Raw genomic sequence first — 23270 nt, 5'->3', positions numbered from 1 at the left:
ACTTTATAGCATAGAGCAGGTAATCAATGAATTATAGTGACATGCCTTGTTATACATGATGGGGATAAAGTAATAAATTATTCAGACAAGATTTCTGACCTCAGGGAGTATATGCCAGAAAGGGGTCAGGTAGAGCGAGGGGGAGGGAAGGAGTGGTGTTATTGAAACTGAAAAGGGAAACTGGGCCTTGCTGGCTCTGTTGGTAGTGAGACAGAAAGACAAGGGTACAGCCATTTTGGAAAAGAACCGAGGAATGGCCTTGGGCAAAACAGGCCTTGCAAGCTAAAGAACAAAGGCCCGGGGGCCTGAGTCCCAGAGACAAAAACCAGGCTCTCATGAATAAAAGATTAACTTTATCTCTGTTACACTAACCTAGCTGTCACAAGACAAGAAGCTCAACTATAAATTTTAACCTTATCTGTTCCTGTGTTTTCTTGCAGAAAATTCTCATGCATTTCTTTCCCCTCACAGAAGCACTCCCTATTCCTGACAGCCAGCCTGGAGCCACCTGCTGCTGATCAAAGAGCTTTGACGATTTCTGGAAATTATCAGTCATCATGAGACAAACCCTCCCTTTTGTTATAAAAGCAACTTGCCCCTTCTACTCAGGGAGCTGGCTCTTTTTTTTTTTCCTGCCTTCTCCCTTATGCACAAGCTATCTCTTTTAATAAAAAGCTTTGCTTGCCTGAGAGTCTTGTGGAAACGATATTCATTTCTACAGTATTGCTGTCCAAGAGTCTGGAAAGGGCCTGGTAACAGTAGGAACAGACTTTAACCTAAGAGCAAAGGAGGAGGATTTTGAGCTGAGATCATCTTTTTTATTTGGAAAGATCACTCTGGCTATCATCTGGAGAATGGATTAGAAGAGGGTAGAGCCAGAGCCAGGGAACCTGGTTAGAAATCTCTAACAGAAATCCAGGGGTGAAGGGCTTGAACTAGGGTACTGAGAAAGAGGAAAGTAGCTACTAATGTCCAGAAGCTGGCCTGGCCCTCACTGCTAGGCCTTGGTATTCTCATGTTGAACATAACATCAGACAAGGCTACTCTGTGGTCATGGTGGATGAAGAAAAAACCAGAACAAGATCATTCACATAACCATGTCTAAACACAAACGAAAACGTGAACACTGTCCAAATCACAAAGTCCAAACATCTCTCTATCCTGGCTAATATGAGTGACTGCTGCTACTTTACCAATTACAGATTTAGCCTCATTGTAGTCTTCTCTCTTTCTAGATAAGACTTATTAAGATATCCAATAATAAAATGATCCCACTTCCTGAAAACACCCAGAGTAAAGCCCCACGAGCTTAAACCCTCACCCAAATCACCTAACACCAGCCCAAATCCTGTAAGTTTTTCTAACACCCTCCCCCCCATGGTGTGTGTTCTTCCTCCTGTAACAAGTAATAAATCCAACCTGCTCTGATACAAGTATGTTCCTGATAGTCTTCAGCTGGAGGGCACTTACAGTATGGAGGCAGTGGGGATAATGTCTGTCTTGGACAACTGAGTAAAAGAGGGCACACTGGAGAAGGAACAGATTTGTGGGGAAAGATGATGAATTCAGTTTTGGACAAGTTGAGCCAGATGTTGATGAAACATCTCAGTGAACATGTCTGGCAGTCAGATACAAGGGTCTGCAGTTCAGGAGATCCTGGATTGAGATGAAGTTTGGGAGATGGCGGAATATGTATAGTTAATGAAGTCATGGTAATGGATAAATTGGTCTAGGCAGAGTGAGAAAACAAGTGAATCCAGGACAGAACCCTGAGTGCAATGGGTTGAAGAGAGAATGGGAAGTAAGAAAGTCGCTGGAGTGGGGACCGAGCAGTTTCAAAGATTTCTACTTTGTCTTTCCCAGGCCAAAGACTCAATGTGGGGGTTACTCCAACTCCAAGTATATCAATCCCATTAAGCACTTGGGGACCAGGGATATGATCACTGGTTAAGAATCCAAGGACTTCAGGGAACTTTCTTGGGACCCAGGACTCAACCCCTGGCAAGGATTCCAGTGGGTGGGGCAAAATCACTTCTATGGTGGCTCGTAGAAGCTTTGAGAAAGCAATGGCCTATGCTGAGTGAAAGAGATATGCCTGAGTTGCCCTAGTAGGTGGTAGAGGAAGGAATAAACAGGCTGAAGAAAGCAGGCATGCCAGAATGGATATATCAGGTGAGGCCAGAAGACCCACCAGAGAATTGTGTTCCAAGAAAGGGCCCAGAGGACACAATATTCACCAAGGCCATCTATTGAGAGGGGTATCAGCATCACTAAGAAGTTCAGGGGTGGTTCTCCTCTATGGTGGAGGAGAGGAAGTCACAGAGGTGAGCTACTTAAGATGAGATGTATGGGGATGGTACTCCCTGCCCATCCCCAATCAAGTAAAACAGGAGAGGTTAAACAGAAGCACTGCTTAACTGCCAGAAGCCAGAAAGCTGTAATCACCATAAGAATGGCAAGATTGGAGGGTTAGCCTTGGGGCCTTGACCCATCAAAGACAGTTGTAGATATAATAAACAAAGGTATCCCTAGGGGGAAAATAGATGGGAAGCCAAGGAAGCAGAGAATGCTGCTGAACATCTACAACCTGAAGAAAGAAAGAAGGAGCAGAAGGCTAAATACAGTCACCACAATAAATAGTAGCCGGGGGTTCCCTGGTGGCGCAGTGGTTGGGAATCTGCCTGCCTATGCAGGGAACACGGGTTCGAGCCCTGGCCTGGGAAGATCCCACATGCCGCAGAGCGGCTAGGCCCGTGAGCCACGACTACTGAGCCTGCGCGTCTGGAGCCTGTGCTCCGCAATGGAGAGGCCGCGACAGTGAGAGACCCGCGCACCGCGATGAAGAGTGGCCCCCGCTCGCCGGAACTGCAGAAAGCCCTCGCACAGAAACGAAGACCCAACACACCCAAAAATAAATAAATAAATTTATTAAAAAATAAATAAATAAATAAATAAATAAATAAATAGTAGCCAAGAGGAAGCTTGCACAAGCCTCTTAGCCTCGTCCACCAGCAAGAAGAACTACAGTTCTGCAGCCTGTGGAAGGAAAACCACATTCACAGAAAGATAGACAAAATGAAAAGGCAGAGGACTCTGTACCAGATGAAGGAACAAGATAAAACCCCAGAAAAACAACTAAATGAAGTGGAGATAGGCAACCTTCCAGAAAAATAATTCAGAATAATGATAGTGAAGATGATCCAGGACCTCGGAAAAAGAATGGAGGCAAAGATCGAGAAGATGCAACAAATGTTTAACAAAGACCTAGAAGAACTAAAGAACAAACACCCGGAAGAATTAAAGAACAAACAAAAAAAGATGAACAATACAATAACTGAAATGAAAAATACACTAGAAGGAATCAATAGCAGAATAACTGAGGCAGAAGAACGGAAAAGTGACCTGGAAGACAGAATGGTGGAATTCACTGCCGCGGAACAGAATAAAGAAAAAAGAATGAAAAGAAATGAAGATGGCCTAAGAGACCTCTGGGACAACATTAAACGCAACAACATTCGCATTATAGGGGTCCCAGAAGGAGAAGAGAGAGAGAAAGGACCCGAGAAAATATTTGAAGAGATTATAGTCAAAAACTTCCCTAACATGGGAAAGGAAAGAGCCACCCAACTCCAGGAAGTGCAGAGAGTCCCAGGCAGGATAAACCCAAGGAGAAACACGCCAAGACACACAGTAATCAAACTGACAAAAATTAAGGACAAAGAAAAATTATTGAAAGCAACAAGGGAAAAATGACAAATAACATACAAGGGAACTCCCATAATGTTAACAGCTGATTTCTCAGCAGAAACTCTACAAACCAGAAGGTAGTGGCATGATATATTTAAAGTGATGAAAGGGAAGAACCTACCAAGTTGTAACCAAGATTACTCTACCTGGCAAGGATCTCATTCAGATTCGATGGAGAAATCAAAAGCTTTACAGACAAGCGAAAGCTAAGAGAATTCAGCACCACCAAACCAGCTCTACAACAAATGCTAAAGGAACTTCTCTAAGTGGGAAACACAAGAGAAGAAAAGGACCTACAAAAACAAACCCATAACACTTAAGAAAATGGTAATAGGAACACACATATCAATAATTACCTTAAACGTGAATGGATTAAATGCTCCAACCAAAAGACACAGGCTTGCTGAATGGATACAAAAACAAGATCCATATATATGCTGTCTACAAGAGACCCACTTCAGACCTAGGGACACATACAGACTGAAAGTGAGGGGATGGAAAAAGATATCCCATGCAAATGGAAATCAAAAGAAAGCTGGAGTAGCTATACTAATATCAGATAAAATAGACTTTAAAATAAAGAATGTTACAAGAGACAAGGAAGGACACTACATAATGATCAAGGGATCAATCCAAGAAGAAGATATAACAATTATAACTATATATGCACCCAACACAGAAGCACCTCAATACATAAGGCAACTGCTAACAGCCATAAAAGAGGAAATCGACAGTAACACAACAGTGGAGGACTTTAACACCTCACTTACACCAATGGACAGATATTCCAGACAAAAAATTAATAAGAAAACACAAGCTTTAAATGACACAATAGACCAGAGAGATTTAATTGATATTTATAGGACATTCCATCCAAAAACAGATTACACTTTCCTCTCAAGTGCACATGGAACATTCTCCAGGATAGATCACATCTTGGGTCACAAATCAAGCCTTGGTAGAGTAATGGAAATAAAAACAAAAATAAACAAATGGGACCTAATGAAACTTAAAAGCTTTTGCAAAGCAAAGGAAACTACAAACAAGACAAAAAGATAACCCTCAGAATGGGAGAAAATATTTGCAAACGAATCAATGGACAAAGGATTAATCTCCAAAATATATAAACAGCTCATGAAGCTCAATATTAAAAAAAAAAACCCAATCAAAAAATGGGCAGAAGACCTAAATAGACATTTCTCCAAAGAAGACATACAGATGGCCAAAAAGCACATGAAAAGCTGCTCAACATCACTAATTATTAGAGAAAGGCAAATCAAAACTACAATGAGGTATCACCTCACACCAGTTAGAATGGGCAACATCAGAAAATCTACAAATAACAAATGCTGGAGAGGATGTGGAGAAAAGGGAACCCTCTTGCACTGTTGGTGGGAATGTAAATTGATACAGCCACTATGGAGAACAATATGGAGGTTCCTTAAAAAACTAAAAATAGAATTACCATATGACCCAGCAATCCCACTACTGGGCATATACCCAGAGAAAACCATAATTCAAAAAGACACATGCACCCCAATGTTCATTGCAGCACTGTTGACAATAGCCAGGTCATGGAAGCAACGTAAATGCCCATCGACAGACGAATGGAGAAAGATGTGGTACATATATACAATGGAATGTTACTCAGCCATAAAAAGGAACAAAATTGGGTCATTTGTAGAGATGTGGATGGATCTAGAGACTGTCATATAGAGTGAAGTAAGTCAGAAGGAGAAAAACAAATATCATATATTAACGCATATATGTGGAACCTAGAAAAATGGTACAGATGAACTGGTTTGCAGGGCAGAAGTTGAGACACAGATATAGAGAACAAACGTATGGACATCAAGGGGGGAAAGTGGCGGGGGGAGTGGTGGTGGTTGGATGAATTGGGAGATTGGGATTGACTTATACACACTAATATGTATAAAATAGATAACTATAAGAACCTGCTGTGTAAATAAATAAATTAAATTTTTTAAATAAAATAAATAAATAAATGGTGCCAAAATCTCTTCCTTAGTTCCCGGATCTGAGCCAATTTTCACATCCAAAACTCAGTTACTGAAGAGATAACCAAGTCCCCAGGGGAAGGATCATGAAACTATAATGACTCTCCCAGTTCTTCCCAAAAGGGAACTCATCATCTATTGAGATGACTATACATTTGGAAAAGGAGAATGTACAAATATTTTCAGCATTTTAGACACAGGATATGAGCTGACACTGATGCCTAGAGACCCAAAGCATCATCATGATTCCCATCAGAAGAGGTGATTTCTTCAGTCCCCAAGTGTTTAGTGGAACTAATATACTCATGAGTTGGTATAACCTCTACTTTGGGTCCTTAACCTAAGAGAGAAGAGCTATCATAGTGGGAAAGGCAAGGTAGAAATCTCTGAAATTCCCCCACTCTTCAGCCATGATAGTAAATAAAAAGAAATTACCATATCCTAGGGAGTAAGGGGAGAGGGACAGAGATTAGTGCCACCATAAAAGACAGAAAGGATGTGTGGATGGTGCCTATCTTATCCACTCCTAGAAATAAAGCTCCCACCTATACACCAGATGACATGGTAAGTTGCCAACTTTGAGTGCAACCCAGAGTAGGAAAGGGCTCTGCAGCAGGTCCAAGCTGCAATGCACGAAGCCCTGCCGCTTAGGCCATAACATCCAAGAGACCTAAGAGGGTGGAAAAACATGCAGTGTGGAGCCTATGGCAAGCCCCAATGGGCAAAGCAGGGGCTTGAAATTCTAGAGCAAGGCCAGGCTGTCCACAACAGAGAAATACATGCCTTTTGAGAAAAAACTCTTAGCCTGTTATTGGAATACTTCATAATGAAACACTAAGTAACCATGAAATGCTCCCATTATGAGTCGGTTGTCAGACTTGCTCCCATTATGAGTTATGAGTTATGTCAGAACTGCTGCCATTATAAGTTGGACCTGTTAAGTCAAACAGTCAGACCAGACCAGCAGCAGTCTTTCAAAAGATGGAAATGGTACCTCCAGAATCAAGACTAAGCAGAACCAGAGGACACAAGCAAACTGCACGAGCACGTAGCCCAGACCTCTTGCTGTCCACCATACATCTAAAAGCATCCCCACCCCTTGTGCAAAAGAACCCATAGTCATAAGGAATGTCTTGTATAACATGCTAAGGGAGGAAGTAAAAGCCCAAGCATGATTTACAGATGGGTTAACTTATGAGTGCCAACTGAAAATGGATGACAGTCACATTCAGAAGTGGTCTTGAAAGACAGTGGAGACAGAAAATCTGCCAGCTATACACCTGATGATCCACCTTGTGTAGAAGGAGAAATAGCCCAAGGTGAGAATATATACACATTCTAGGTCGATGGCCAATGGCCTGGCCATCTGATTAGAGGACCGGAAGGGAAAGGACTAGAAGATCAAAGGCAATGAGGCCTCGGGCAGAGAATGGTGACAGACATACGGGAGAGCGCACAGAGCCGAAGATTTCTGCATCACACATTAATGGCCACCAAAAAGAATCCACCATGAAAGAAGCACTAAACCACCAAACAGACAAAATGACTTGGCCTTCATCAGAAAGCGTAAGATGAACCCAGGATTCTAATTTCAGGCATCGTCTTAGCCAATACAATGATTTATAAAGAAAACATGTGAACTTCTATTTATATTTCATCCTTTGAAAAATTTTCTACCTTTTCAAATAATTGATAATGTACATAAAATATAATTTACCCTAAAAAAATCTTCATCTATTAGGGTGTTCTAGTTTTTTTGTTTTTTGGGGTTTTTTTTGGCTGCTCTGTGCAGCTTGCGGGATCCTAGTTGCCGGAGCACGGACTGAACCCAGGCCCTCAGCAGCGAAAGCGCAGAGTCCCAACCACTGGACTGCCAGGCAATTCCCTCTAGTTTTTTTCTTAACTGATAGAGAGCAATCAAAAAAGTTTGGTGGGACTTCCCTGGTGGCGCAGTGGTTAAGAATCCGCCTGCCAATGCAGGGCACATGGGTTCAAGCCCTGGTCCAGGAAGATCCCACATGCCACAGAGCAACTAAGCCCTTGCGCCATAACTACTGAGCCTGCGCTCTAGAGCCCACAAACCACAACTACTGAGCCCGCGTGCCACAACTACTGAAGCCCGCGTGCCTAGAGTCCATGATCCTCAACAAGAGGAGCCACCGCAATGAGAAGCCCGCGCACCACAACGAAGAGTAGCCCCTGCTCGTCGCAACTAGAGAAAGCCTGCAAGCAGCAACGAAAACCCAACACAGCCAAATATAAATTAATTAATTAATTAATTAATTAATTTTAAAAAATAGTTTGGTGACCACTGCTATATTCTGCCATTACATAAAGTAATTACTGGTTGTTGAATTAACATATATGCTTGTTAGCCTAGTTCTGGACTACTTCATGTGGTCTATAGTACCTCTTACAAGTCCATAACCAAATCCTTTACTAATGAATCCAGTTGCCATAGTTTATCATGCTTATTCTTTCTAAGGGAAACATAATTTCACCAAAGTTATAGCTAACAAATCTCTTGTTTAACAACTAAATATCCCCAAAGGGTACACTATTCCTAGAAGTACTGCAATGCCAGGTTGATGCATGGAGCTGACAAAACAAGCTCCTATTCTATCTCCTTGTTCCAAAACTCAATGTAATACGTTGTCCTCAGGTAAAGGACATAGATATTAAACTGATAAGAACAGATACCACACTTCATTTTAGCCAAAAGGCCTAGAATTGATATTATCTGTATTAACTCCCCATCATCTCTTCCTGTCCCAAACTTTCCTCACTCAGGTCCACAAACACAGCTTGTAAGCCTGTCCTTACAATCATCAACATCCTCATCTTCCCCAGAGACCAGGAAATTCTGTTATCAAATAACTTAAGTTACTGTCTTATCTCCCAGTTCCTGGCAAAGAACCGGTTATTTGCATACCTCCTCATCCATTAAGTGAGGCAGTGCCTCTTGCTGCCAGGTGGGGGCAGGGTTGCTCTCTGGGCAAAATCACCAGACCTCTCTAAGCACCTCATTTGATAAGAAGGGTAATCAATGAATTGGGGCTAGAAAAAGAACATTCAAAAATTTATAGGGATAAATTAGTATATATTGAGTCCGACTTTGTGTCCTCTACTCTGCTAGGCAATAGGGATACAATGATGATTTACACAGACATCATCTCTAAACTCAGGGAGTTTATGGTGGGCAGGCAGAGCGGATCTGTCTTGGGGAGGGAGTGGCAGTAAGGAAAGGGGCAAAGGGGTCTCAGTGGCTATCATGATGATCTGGACGATAACCTAAAGACTATGGAGGGGCACTGAAGAGTTATGAACTGAGACATGAGACTGGACCAAACTTTTTATTTAGAAAGATCACTCCAGCTTCAAGATGGAGAATGGACTAAAGAAAGGAAACCAGGGTCAGGGAGTCAGATTAAGTCTGTTGTAAAAACCTTGGGGTCAAAGGCCTCAATTAGGGTAGTGGCAGTGGGGGAGCTTGGACAGTTGAGTGAAATAGGAGAAGCAGGTTGAATTCATTTTGGAAAAGTTAAGAAGTTGGTGGACCATCCAAGTGACAATGTTCATCCAGGAGGCAACTGGATGCACAGCTCTGAGGCTCAGGAAAAAGATCGTGGGCTGGAGCTATAGGCATAACGGTGGTCATTAAAATCATGGGAGTGGATAAGGTGGCCCAGGCAGAGTAAGTAAAAAGCTGGGCCTGATACATAACTGGAGGAACATTAATGTTTGAGGAATGGGCCAGAAGATGTACCTCAAAGGATCAGGAAGAAGCTAGCAGAAACATGAGAGGAACGCTAGGAGAGGGCAGTGTCCCAAGCACTGTGGAAACAGTGTTTTAAGAAATAGGAAATGGGTCAATAGGGTAAGGTGCTGCTGAGAGATCAAGTAGGATGACTGAAAAGTGTCTTGAGAAAGAAGTGGGCAGCACTGTGTGAACAAGTGCTTCTTAAACTTTAGCTTGCATTCAGATCACCTGGGGATCTTGTGTAAATGCAAATGCTAATTCATTTGGCCTGTGAAAAGACCTGAGATTAGCATTTCTAACAGGCTCCCAGGTAATGCAGGTGTAGACAGCTCTTTAAAAGTAAAAGACATTTGCTGGAAAGAGGAAGCAAGATACGATGCTAGCCAGAGGGAGGCACGGTGTTAGAACCACGCTAGCGCACTGTCTAAAGCTCCAATTCGGGAGTCAGACTTCCTGAGTTTAAATTCTGACTCTCAATAAATATTTTTTGAATGAATAAATAAATGGATCAACAAAAGACAGTGTACCACAGGGTTGTTAAAGTGTAATTTTTAAAAATGAAAACATGACTCATAAAAATATAAAGTAAACACATGTCAAAGATTTTATTCAACCTATTAATAAGAGAATGAATAAGATTTAAAACTGGTTCAATAGAGAATTCTAGAAAAAGAGTATCATCAGTCAAGAGTCCAGGCAAGAATGATATGAATTTGCATTCTAATACATAGATATAAAATCACCTAATGTCTTACAAGGCAAACTTACCAAATTGTAAAATACCCAAAGCAATAGTAAAAAGGACATCAAACAAAGGTACACACCCCCTGGAAAACCAGATAACCCCCAAGCTAGGTGGGCCTGCTTTACATCAAACGGACACCTAGTAATAACTGTTGCCTATTTCCAAGTTTTGGATAATTTTTCTTAACAGGGTCAAAAGTAGAGACTGGATTTGAATAACAGCTCTGCCACACTAGCTATGAATCCTTGGATAAGTAACTTATAAAAAACTCAGTTTTCTTATCTGTAAAAAGGGGATGGTAGCCATAAAAACTACTATTTTTTGAATTGAGGTAATATATATAAAGCACTCAGTACAGTGCCTGGAAGGTGTCATGGAAAAAGCACTTAATAGATGTTAACACCCTCCACCAATTGCTTCACCTTGTTTATCTCATTTCCCATTACTTGACACCCCAGACTTTTTGCACCATTCTAGCAAATATATTTACACACACATGCACACGTTTCACTTAATTTGACTACTACATTCTTCACTTGTGCAACATCCTCTTTTTACCTTATTATTCAAAGGAAAAAATGTCCAGCATTCACTTATTTCATGGGTAATGAAACTTGCATTATTTCCACCAAACTTCACCTTGACGTATATAAAACCTCCCCAGTTTTGTTTTAAAAATCCTAACCACAACCTATAAATCAGTAAGCACAGTCCAGTGCTGCAGTCCTACCTGGAGCATTCTACTTCACACGGCTCTCTCCTCCATTTCTTTCAGAGTTCTGCACAAATGTCCCTTCTCAGAGAGGCCCTCTCTGAGTGAAATGACAATTCCTCCCCCTCTGCCACAGCACTCCCTCTCTCCTTCCCTACTTAATTTTCACCATAGCTTTGTTTTTTTGTTTTGTTTTGTTTTTTGTTTTTGGCCGCACCTCATGGCATGCAGGATCTTATTTCCCCAACCAGGGATCGAACCTGTGCCCCGTGCAGTGGAAGTGCTGAGTTTTAACCACTGGACCACCAGGGAAGTCCAATTTTCACCACAGCATTTAACTGCACTTGACCTATTATTTGTCTGTGTTTTCCACCAGAATATAAGCTCCACAGGAGCATAAGGGGACTGTCTGCTTTGTTCCGTTGTATCTCCTGTGCCTTGTAGATGCTCAACAGATAAATATTGGTAGACTAAACGTTAAGTGAAGGTTGTGCCTGTGATCTCCAACTGCCAAGAACATTGGCTTTTTTTGGGTGCTTAAGCCCCTCAACCCACTTACAGCTTCCAAAAAGAATATCCAGTTTTTGACATTCCCCCCTTTCTAGTGGATTTTATATCACTACAAAAGATGCTGAAAATTCACACTCTTGGTGCACAGGCATATTTTGATTGGCTCATAGAAAATGCTTAAAATTTTTAAGTTAGATATTTGATTTTTGGGGTTTTTTTGGCTGCACCACACGGCATGTGGCATCTTAGTTCCCCAACTAGGGATCGAACCCACGCCCCCTGTATTGGAAGTGCAGAGTCTTAACCACTGGACCGCCAGGAAAGTCCCGATGCCAACTTTTTCTATGGGCAAATTAATAAACAATTCTGGATTTCTGGATTCTCTTGATCAGATTTTTCAGAGAACAATATTCTAGGAAGGCAACAATCTGCTGGAGCTAAGACAGAGCTATCTAGATCGCCAGAGTCCCCACCCGGTTCCTATGGCTTACTGCATTACTTATATTCCTGTAGCTATGAGTTGAAGACTTCTGATGTAAATCCTCTCCTACTTCCCTTTCATTACACTTGTGAGTACAGAATCCACTTACCTGCTGCTTAAACTACTGTGACAATCTAATTAATGTCCTTGTCTTATCTTATCCCTCAATTTCTAATCACCTCCCTACTCAAAAACTTTCACTGTTTATTTCTATCTATAGTTCAAATTATTTAGCTTTGCATTCCAGGCCCTCCTCATCTGGCCTTCCCAAGGAAATCTTTTCCAATTTTATATTCTGATTCCCCTTCAGCCCATCTTTCATGAACTATATTCATACACTTCCTTTTCCAGCTCCAATCCTGTTGCTCAAATTGTTTCTTTAACTTGAATTCCCTCCCTGGTTCTTCTGTTTATCTAACCTTCAAGGTCCAGGCACTCCATAAAGCATTCCCCAACTCCCATGCCCACACACAACCTCCCTAGACCTATCTGCCTACTCTGGACCTTCTGAATTTTCCATAACTTATCTGTTCCATATTCTATATATTTTGTTACAACTTTCCAATCATGTACTTGCACAAGCACTTAACAGTTATTGAATAAATGAATTTATTCCATCTATAATAACTTTGTTCATACTGGAATTCTTTCAGTACTTCTTTTGTCACTTGTGTTACACTGGGACATGCATGGGGACAACACTGCCCCCAAAGGAGTGAAAATGGATTCCCGCAGAGCAGGGAGAGGGCAAAAAACCCTAGATATTAAAAAAAAGAAAAAAAAAAGGTTTCTGGCCCTCCAAAGGTCCGTGGAACATAAACAGACATACAGTATATCAGTGTTATTACAACTTCATGGTTGGGATTAGAGGGGAAAATGTCTTTTTGAGGCTCCTGGAGAGAGGAAGACAGCAATGAAAAAAAAACTGAAACAGTATCCAGGGATCACGCCATTTGTTTCCTGTGTATTTGCTTGCCCCCCAAATTCCCAGAGAAGAGCGTGAGGACAGCAGTAAAGCAAAGTGATCAAAAATACAGGCTCTCGGGCTTCCCTAGTGGCGCAGTGGTTAAGGATCCGCCTGCCAACGCAGGGGACACGGGTTCGAGCCCTGGTCCAGGAAGATCCCACATGCCGCGGAGCAACTTAAGCCTGTGCGCTACAACTACTGAGCCTGCGCTCTAGAGCCTGCGAGCCGCAACTGCTGAGCCCGCGTGCCTAGAGCCTGTGCTCCTCAACAGGAGAAGCCACCGCAATGAGAAGCCCGCTCGCCGCAACCAGAGGAAAGCCCATGCGCAGCAACAAAGACCCAACGCAGCCAAAAATAAAAAGTGCAGGCTCTGGAATCAGACTGCCTGGACTTGTACGTGGGCTCTGATATTTCTTAGCTGGGTAACACCGAGCAAGTTAATTAACGTCTCTGGACCTCAGGTTCCTCATCCCTAACATTACCTAATATCTCCTCCTAGAGTTGTAGTATTAGGTGAGATCATACAGGAGAGCACACAGTAAGAGCTTAATAAATGACTATAAAATGTACATGTATAAAAATTTTTTAAAACGCACATGTTCCGTAGGTGTTCACCACAAACGATTAATAAATTGATGCTGGTTGGCCTCAATAACAAGTGTATACAGGTGGCTGGAACTACCTTGCCAATCAGGCGGGAGTTGTAGGCTGCTCTGCAAGGGATCTTTACACCTAGATTCCCTCATCTATAAAATGCGTGTACTGTACCAACCTCTCTTTTGGGATTTGGAGAACTAAAGTATAATCAATTCACGTAATGTGCTTAAAACGGCGCTTCAAATGTCAGCTAATATTAGCCCTACTGCAAGCCAAGCGCCTAGTAAAATCGGACTGGACAGCAGGACAGAGGTGGCCGGTTAGGGAAAACATCCTAAGACTGTTATAAAATTTCAAAAGCACCTACGGCCTGATTCACTATCCCGAAACGGCTCCATGCAAGGGCCCTCCACTCGAGCTCGGCCCGGGGCCCAGTAGTACCTGAGTCGCCCCCCATGCTGGGACCCTGAGGACCAGACCCAGAATGCTCACTGGGCGGCTGGTGTGGAACCGAGACGACGCCGACCGAGGGTTCATGAGGTTCGCGGTCCATGGTGTCGGACCCTGCACGGGGGTTTAGGGTGTGTGTGCGCAAGAGAGGGGGGGGGGGGTCTCAGGGAAGGGAGAGGGGGCAGGCGGCTGTGACCGAGACAGGGCGTCAGTCCAGGATCCGCGGGAAACCGGGAACTCGTCGCCTCAGTCCCACAGGGAGCCGCGGTAGAGACCCCGCCACGATACGTTAGGCGCGCCTGCACACTCCCTAAGGCGCATGCGCACCTTTTTCGCGCCGCCGCGTCAGGGAACGCACAGCCTCCCCCCTCCCACCCGACCCGGGCTTCCTCTGGAAATCTTTACCCACGAGCCACCAGGCTCGCACGCCCTCTCTTTCTGCGCTTGCGCCTGTCATAGTCCCGCCCCCAAATCCCGTGGACCTCTGCGAGACGCTATTTAAGTGTCTCGCGGAAGGTTTTTCGGTCTCATTCTTCTATAGATTTCGGTAAGTGTGTGTCGTTGGTTGCACTTTAAAAAAAAAAAAAAAACCACGAGAACGTGCCCGCTCCTTGGCCTTTCTCAGTTGCATCTATTGGGTTCGTGGGGCAGGGGAGAGAAAAACATGGCCATGGCATTGAGGCCTTGAAGCGACAGGGGCTTTGTGAAGGACAACATGGCGATGGGGGGCGGTGCCGACGGGCCTCTCTGTGATGAGAATCTTTTCACAGACCTGTACTGAGCTCCGTGAGGATAAGAGACTCTGAGGAGACAGGCCTTGCACGGCCGACGCAGTCGTAGCTCCGGAAAACAAAGCGTTTACGAGATAACCTAGTGCTGACCTGATGTTCTCTTGTCTTCAGGGTTCGGGCGCGCGTCGGACACTAAAGGATAGCAAAGAGTTCTCGTTACAGTAAGTGCTTCTGGCGTACCTTTACCGCCTTTATTTTTTTGGTTTCATTGTTGGATATACGGAAGTCCACCGGGATGTGCTACGGGGATGATCTCAAAAGTTGAACTCTCTCTTTCTGATGAATTAGTGGAGAAAACATAAAAATTCTGAGTAGCATTGTCTGTGGCAAATGTTTGGGCTCTTTAGCCCTGAGGTGTTAAGGGACTGACGTGGGACAGTTAGGCTACGAGACATAAAAGTGAACGTGTTCTTTGGTCTTTTTTTTTTTTCAGATGTGGTTTAAACCAAAAGGCCTTACGGGTGGGAGGATGGGACAAGACCTGTCCCTGTGTGGATCGAGCATTATGGCGGTGCTCCAGGTGGGTATACGATGCTTTATGCAATCATGGGTAGGGGCACAGAATCTGGGTGGGACTTGCTGCTTCAGATTGCGCTGGCCACTCCATGATGAACGTAAAATGACAAGCATATGCCTGAACTCAAAAGTGATGTCATCTTACTACTGAGAAGTGGGCCCCAAATACTCAAGAGTTTTGAATGGCTATTCTTAGGTACATATAATGCCTCCCTTTTCTGTCTCCAGCATCTCATCACCAATCCTAAGGAATTCAGCTGCCTCCCAGGGTGAATGCAGGTAATTTTGCAAATTGGGGGTTAGGGTGTAGTCTGTCTGGTGTTCCCCACAACCAGGAGAGCAAATGGTCAGTGCAGCAGTGTTGCCTTTTTGCTCCTTCCAGCTTGTTCCTCTTGGAATGATTTTCCTGGGGAGGGAGATGGCAACCCAGCAAGCGGCACAGTTGGTTCTTGTGATGGCGTGCTCTTCCCTCACCCACATGTCACTGTCAGATGATTTGAATGATAATGCTGATTCTCTGTGAGGTACGACATTTAATAGCATGTTAGAGTTCTGATGGCAGTTTCTGTTAATGAAGAAATTTTATTCCATCCTAGTATTTTGAAATAACCATTTGCTCCCCTTTTGCAGGTTGTTCCCATGGTGATGTATACATCTGTCTTACAGTAAGTTACTTCTCCCAGTGTTGTGGTAAATTAGGTTATATGTGAGCCTGGATAAGTATCTGGGGAGGGGTTTGTTGTAAAAGCCCTGATTGGTCCATGTAACTTTTTGGTTTCTTTTGCTCCTTCTAGTGATGTTTCTTGACCTTTTATCTTTCTTTTTTTTTAATATTTACTCTTTATTTGGCTTCGTCAGGTCTTAGTTGTGGCACACAGGCTCTAGAGCACTCGGGCTTAGTTGCCCTGCAGCATGTGGGATCTCAGTTCCCCTACCAGGGATCAAACCATTGTCCCCTGCATTGGAAGGCGGATTCTCAACACTGGACCACCAGGGAAGTCCCCTATTTTATCTTTCTTGATTTCCTAGATGCCTCTTGATCTGCTCAGGGTCAAACTCCTGGAAAGAGTTGAGAGCGGTGAGTACTTGTAACCTTGCTGGTTGTAGCTTGTTTCCAGTGCCAGTGAGGAGAGCAAGCGTTCTGTCTTACCCCTGTTCTAGCCCCAGAGCCAGTAATGGTGAACCCACTGGGGCTAACTGGGAGAGAGGATGAAAGCTTGTTCCATAAGGAAGTGTCTGAGGTGCAGCAAATGCCTGATGATATCATTTGCTTAGCTTTTCTCGGTTTATCCATTAACCCTAGCTAGAATAATTCTGGCTATTTTGCTAATTACATGATCTTCTCATTCAGAAGCAGCTTGTTCCTTGTTCCTGTATACTCCTGGAAAGCCTCCAGAGTTGAAAGGTTAGTTGATTAATGTCTGTATGGCATATACCACCAAGTAAGCAGTTTCTGTGATGAATCAAACTAGCTCACTATGACTTAAACAATGAAAAGACCTGAACACCTGAGAAACTGGCGAAGACAGCAGTGGGATACTGTCTGTAAGGAACTTGTATCACTCACAGCTTTGTCCTTCCCTAGGTACCATTGCCAATTACCTGCTTGTTTGCTCAAAGGTGAGTGTTTTCCATATGCGTTGGTGCATACAGTGTATTGAGTAGGAAAAAGATGCCTTTTTAGGCATGTCTGTATGATGACTTACATGGAATCTCGTTCGGCTGATGATTTGCTGTTGAGACTCGGAAATCTGATTTTCTAGGAACCATAGCTTAGGTGGGAACAACTTTTAATGCAGGAAGTAAGCTTACTGATTCAGTCTTGTTTTTGTTTTAGGTCCAGCTCCTTGTCTGGAGCCTGAGAATGAATTGAGGTAAATAAATCTGTCATCTGTGGCTGCTATATAGAATTTGCCAGCGTTTTTTGTGGCACTTTGGATAATTGTGCAGACATTACTTGTTTAATCCAAAGTTTGTCTTTGGCCATTTGTGAACCACCTGTGACAGACAGATTTCCACTCACCAGTGATGAGTTCAGTACCGCCCCAGTCTGATCACTATGACTGAAAGGTATTTTCTGAGCTGTGAGTTTGCCTTGGAGTGAAAGGTGACAATAGTGGGAAGTTGGGTGGGCTTTATAGCCAATAGGAAGCTTTGTGGACTAGGTGGTGGTTTCTATAAAAATGTCTGTTGAGACCTACATAGATGTGCCTTTTGTCTGGGGGTGGTTCAGAGACTTAGTTCCCAATCATTGTTTTGCAGGGGAAAGGAGTAAGCCATATTTCTGTTCAACTCCAGTCTGAAGTTAAGAGGTGAGTAAATGTAAACACAAGGTGGGTCAAGTTAAAATTTCCCAGTGAAGAAATATTCACATGTCTTACCTCCTGTCCTAGTCCCAGAGCCTGTAAAGGTGAACCCACTGGGGCTGGCTGGGGGAGAAGAGGAAAGCTTGTTCCAGAAGGAACTGTCTGAGGGATCATAAGAATTTCTAAACAAGGCAAAGGAGGGAATAAATTACTGGTTGAAAATCGGTTGTGTTTTTTTTTTCTTCAGGTCTGAAGAAAGGACAAAGCACACATAATGGTAAGTATCTATTCATGTACTTATGTTACATATTTAATAGACTAACCATGATAAATAGAAAAGTATCTGGAAGCAATCCTTTTAATGTTAGCTGGTTTAAAGGATAGCCCTTCTAAACCCATATGGTATATACTTTTCCATATGGTAAGAAAACTCAACCTTTTTTTTTTCTCTACAGGAATCCAACTCTCGAAGGATATCAAAAATGGAATTTTCTTATACAACCTACCTGTTCAAATTAGCATACAATCATTTCAGCCTTTCTAAATAAAACTTTTTGTTTTTTTAAACCTTCACTGATTCCTGTGTTTGAGTGGGTCTAGCTGGACAGAAGGAGATAATCCCAGAAAGATTGTTACTGGCTTTACCCTGTTTAAGCTTGGCAGTTTGCCTACTGCTGAATTGTCTAACCCCAGGAAGCATTCAGGGAGCCTCCTTACACTTTTAAGGAGTTTTCCCTTCTCTCTGTACTTAGCTGAGGAGTTCTGTATGAAAGTTTGATGGGTTTGGGTGACCCTTTAACCTTCAGCTGTGCCCTAAAACTTTACTAGACTTTTCTCAATAAGATACGTTTTGGGGGTTCCCTGGTGGCACAGTGGTTGAGAGTCTGCCTGCCAATGCAGGGGACACGGGTTCGAACCCTGGCCTGGGAAGATCCCACATGCTGCGGAGCAACTGGGCCCGTGAGCCACAACTACTGAGCCTGTGCTCCGCAACAAGAGAGTCCGCGATAGTGAGAGGCCCGCACACCGCGATGAAGAGTGGCCCCCGCTCGCCGCAACTAGAGAAAGCCCTCGCACAGAAACGAAGACCCAACAGAGCCAAAAATTTAAAAAATAAATAAATAAATTTAAAAAGAACATTAATATTCTCATTACCAGGGCCTAAGTTGTCAGGACTACTCATGAGTCCTCGTTCATGCAGTATTTACACTTACTTGGTCAAACTTGATAGTCGAACACTCAACATATCTCCTTAGTTTGTAAAAAAAAAAAAAGTTTTGTGTCAGGAATACAGTAAAGTAAAAGGCGATTTAACTGAAAGAAAGTGCGTTTTTGCTAATTAAATGGTAGCCATACAGTAAAAAGAGTGGTCAACACAGTAATCAGCCACAGAATGAAAGGGTTGGTCCAAGTAAGAGAAGGCACACCCAGGAACCCTGGGGAGGCACCTGTATTTAAAGGTGGGAGGAACAGCAGAGGACAAACCCAGAACTAGGCACTGCAAGCAGTAAGAGCCTGCAGTGCTGACCTGTAAACCCCAGGTAAGCGAGCACCATGGGAGTGTTTGGGAGGTAATGAAGCCTTCTGCAAGCAATATTTTCACCATGTGGCAAATAAGGAATTCAAATTAAGGCCCAGTTACTTAAGCTAAGAGATGAAAGAAATGAGACTGGGACAATCTGGAGAAATGGGGGAGAGCTCCAAAATGAGGGGATCCCTCATAGTCCTTCCATACAGTGACGACTCAGTCTGTGATATTTCTAGCCTGGACTTCTCCAACCTGCCCCTGACCTGATACCGAGTCGGACATTCAGACCTTGATTCCATGTCTGCTCCTCTCCAGTCTCCCACCTCAGTACGTGTCAACAGTGCCAACATGCTGCTCCATCCCCAACCTAGCAGTGTACTTACTGGGAGAGCCAAGGCCCTGCCCTTGCCTTTGCTGACTGATGTTTGGTTACATTCTAGAGGAAGAGGAGGAGGCAGAATGAGAGCCAACAAACAAGATTATTTGAAATAGAGTGGTTCTCAACCAGGGGTGATTTTGCCCCCTGGGGAACATTAAAAAATGTCTGGAGACACTTCTGGTTGTCACAATTTTTTGTGGGGGGTGGTGGGTAGGCTATGCTACTGCTATCTAGTGGGTAGAGGCCAAGGATGCTGCTGAACCCCCTACAATGCATAGGACAGCTCCCCAACTCCCCACACAAAATGTCAATAGTGCTGAGGTTTCAGGCACCCTGAGATAATAAATGCCGACAAAGAATAGGAATCGGGCTTCCCTGGTGGCGCAGTGGTTTAAGAATCCGCCTGCCAATGCAGGGGACACGGGTTCGAGCCCTGGTCCGGGAAGATCCCACATGCCGCGGAGCAACTAAGCCCGTGAGCCTAGAGCCCGTGCTCTGCAACAAGAGAAGCCACCACAATGAGAAGCCCGCACACCGCAACGAAGAGTAGCCCCTGCTTGCCGCAACTAGAGAAAGCCCGTGCACAGCAACGAAGACCCAACGCAGCCACAAAAAAAAGCTTGATCCCTGGTTGGGGAGCTATGATCCCACATGCCTTGCGGCCAAAAAACCAAAACATAAAACAAGCAATATTGTAACAAATTCAATAAAGACTTTGTAAAACGGCCCACATCAAAAAAATCTTTTTTTAAAAAATTTATTTCTTTTTGGCTGCATTGGGTGTTAATTGCTGCGCGTGGGCCTTCTCTAGTTGCGGCAAGCGGGGGCTACTCTTCGTTGTGGTGCGGTGGCTTCTCTTGTTGCGGAGCACGGGCTCTAGGCACGTAGGCTTCAGTAGTTGTGGCATGCGGGTTCAGTAGTTGTGGCTCGGGCTCTAGAGCTCAGGCTCAGTAGTTGTGGCTCATGGGCTTAATTGTCCCGCGGCATGTGGGATCTTCCCGGACCAGGGCTCGAACCCGTGTCCCCTGCATTGGCAGGCGGATTCTTAACCACTGCGTCACCAGGGAAGTCCACATCAAAAAAATCTTAAAAAAAAAAAATTACATCACCTAACCTGCTGTGCCTCAGTTTCTCCATCTGTAAAAGAGGGAAGATGATAGTACTACTTATTAATGTTGTTAATACATATAAAGCACCTGGAATCGTGCATGACATGAAACCATAGACTAGTCAGGCTGGGAATCAGTCATCACCAGGTGATGGATGGGAGGGAAAGCCAGGGCACGGGATAAGATCATTTCAGCAGAGAGTGTAAATAGGAGTAGAAATTTTGAATTCCTAGGAGCCAGGAAGCTAATACAAATCAGCAAAGAGGGTAGGGTTGGTGGTCAAGAGGACAGCTGGTCCCTCTTTTCTGGCCCGACTCCAACCTAAAGTTGCCACAAGGGGATGTAGGCCCAGAGCAGCCAGTCTTAAGTCGTGCAGCCGAGGCTATCTCTCTGACAGCCCTTGGACGGGCCTGCCCACAGGGCCTTCCAAGACCTCCAGATCCTGTTCCTCCACTTGATGTGGCCTCTTTTTAGGTGTTTGGATGCCTTCAGACAGGTCCTCCTATCTTTTTTGGGCTGTGGTTGTTAACTTGTAGATTAGTGAACAGGCTTTAGGGGGCTCTAAGAATCTCCTCGGAAATTGTATGCAAAATTGTATAAGGCAACTATGCATTTATTTGGGAAAAGCTTCAACAGATTCTCAGAAGGGTTGGGTGATGCAATAAAAATTAAACACCTCTTCAGACTGACTAAGCATTTCTTCAACCTGCTTCATATTATGTTGGTTTTTAAGTTTATAACATCTTCCTCTCAAGAACACCAAAAAAAAGTCTAAAATTGTTCAATTAATTTATAAATATGGGGGACTTCCCTGTCAGTCCAGTGGTTAAGACTCCGAGCTTCCACTGTAGGTGTGGCCAAAAAAAAAAAAAAACAGAGTTAAAAGGGGGTTGTAAATTGGGGAGAGTTGTTGTTATAAACCTTTGAACACTACTTGACAATTTATACCATTTTCATGAAAATAAAACATTAACTTACAAAATTTAAATGTACCCACATGGAAAGAATATTCCCTTGGCCTTGCTTTGCTTGTTATCAAAGCCAGGGACTCGCTGTGACTTCTTCCACTTCTCTCCATCTCTGCCACCACAGCCACCCCATCCCCACCCTCTAAGCCACTTTCATCTCTTGCCTGGAGGGTCACAGGAGCCTTCTCTCACTTTTCCCCAGTAAACCTTAAACATCATGAAGGCAAGGTCCATGTTTGATTTTGCTCATCATTGTAAAGTATCTGCTCAAAAAGCATAAACAAATGGACAAATGGCCTCCCAGTGAATAAATAGATCTCCAAGTTCCTGTGGAGTCCTCACTATCAGCCTCCTGTACCCACGCAGCAAGAGGCGGGGGTCGCAGTAGATGAGAGTGACAGAGCTCTCCTCACTTGCCTTTGCTTCAGAGGAGGACCTGACAGCTGAGACCCGACAGGGAAAAGTCCGCCAAGAGATCTGTGCGCTCAGGATGCTTGGCTGCAGCCTGCCTGGACAGACTGAAGCCTGCTCCACCAGGGGGCCGTGGCCTGCCCCAGCTTGGGTCCTGCAGAATTTAGAGAAGGTTGGGATTGAAAGAAATTGAATTTTGCTTTTGCTTCTGTATTAGTTTTTTGTTTGTTTTGTTTTGTTTTGTTTTTATTGCTGCTGTAACAAGTTACCACAAACTTGATGGCTTAAAACAAAAAAATATATTATCTTACAGTTTTGGAGGTCAGAAGTCCTAAATGGGTCTCAATAGGCTAAAATCAAGGTGTGTTAACAGGGCTGCACTTCTTTCTGGAGGCTCCAAGGGAGAATGTTTTCCTGCCTTTTCTAGCTTCTAGAGGCCACCCCATTCCTTGACTGATGACTCCCTTCCATCTTCAAAGCCAGTGATGGCTCATCAAATCATCACTCTGACACTGAGTCTCCTGTCTCCCTCTGTGATCTTTGTGATTACGTACATGGAGCCCACCAGACAATCCAGAATGATCTCTCCTTCTCAAAACTCTTAATGTAATCGTATCTGCAAAGTACACTTTGCCTGCCATGTAAAGTAACATAATGAGAGGTTCTACGAATTAGGACATGGGCATGTAGGGGCATTAATCTGCCTACCACATCCCCTTAATTTGGCCCCTCCCTGGAGATCCTGGATTTATTTTGGGAGTTTGTAGAAACTGCTTCTGTTTATTCACAGGGACACATTGTAAGAAACCATATTCTCTAAAATCATGGATTATCAGATTTTGCTAGTTGAAATCATATCAGTGAGAATAGAACATCCCACTCTTGCCTGAAGGACCTCAGCCAGGCCGGTCACTTTGACACAGAAACAGCTGTAGTGCTCAGTTAAGGAGGTTTCAAACAGAACCTTCCGCGTTCAGATTAACACAGTTTCCAAGAAAACAGGACTTCAAGTCCCGTTCTCAGCCAGAGTCTGACATTAATCCCTTTCATACAGCTGGGCTTTGCTGTGAGCCTCTAAAGTACCGCTTCTTTTAAATTTGACCTACATTGCCTCACCCCTACTCCCACCGCAGGTTCCTGGGTTTATGAATCAAGTGGCTCCGAAACGTCTTTCTCAGGCCATCTTTTCTCCGCTGTGGGGCCGACGGTGGGTGATGGATGGTACAAAGGGCAAGATGTAAGTGGGGTGGGGGTGGATGTTACAAGCCGGGGAGG

At 43.8% G+C, this 23270-nt stretch overlaps 1 long non-coding RNA gene across 13 annotated transcripts; it reads left to right on the top strand.

Annotated features, from left to right (window-relative positions):
* The first annotated feature begins 14447 nt into the window (after positions 1-14447).
* LOC309668499 lies at positions 14448-18173 on the top strand. 13 transcript variants are annotated; one of them, XR_014268259.1, is made up of 10 exons: positions 14449-14534; positions 14890-14939; positions 15212-15298; positions 15523-15573; positions 15677-15818; positions 15925-16699; positions 16880-16914; positions 17132-17168; positions 17557-17606; positions 17848-18173. It is a non-coding gene; the product is annotated as an uncharacterized lncRNA (long non-coding RNA). The 13 variants fall into 13 exon arrangements; XR_014268260.1 differs by having other exon boundaries at positions 17132-17364; XR_014268262.1 differs by having other exon boundaries at positions 17132-17606; positions 17848-17877; positions 18056-18173.
* Positions 18174-23270: the final 5097 nt, after the last annotated feature.

Source organism: Balaenoptera physalus (genome assembly GCF_965194825.1).
Source record: "Balaenoptera physalus genome assembly, chromosome: 10".
NCBI classification, from domain to species: domain Eukaryota; kingdom Metazoa; phylum Chordata; class Mammalia; order Artiodactyla; family Balaenopteridae; genus Balaenoptera; species Balaenoptera physalus.
The sequence above is the reverse complement of the archived record's forward strand: the minus strand, read 5'-3'. Positions and strand labels throughout refer to the sequence as shown.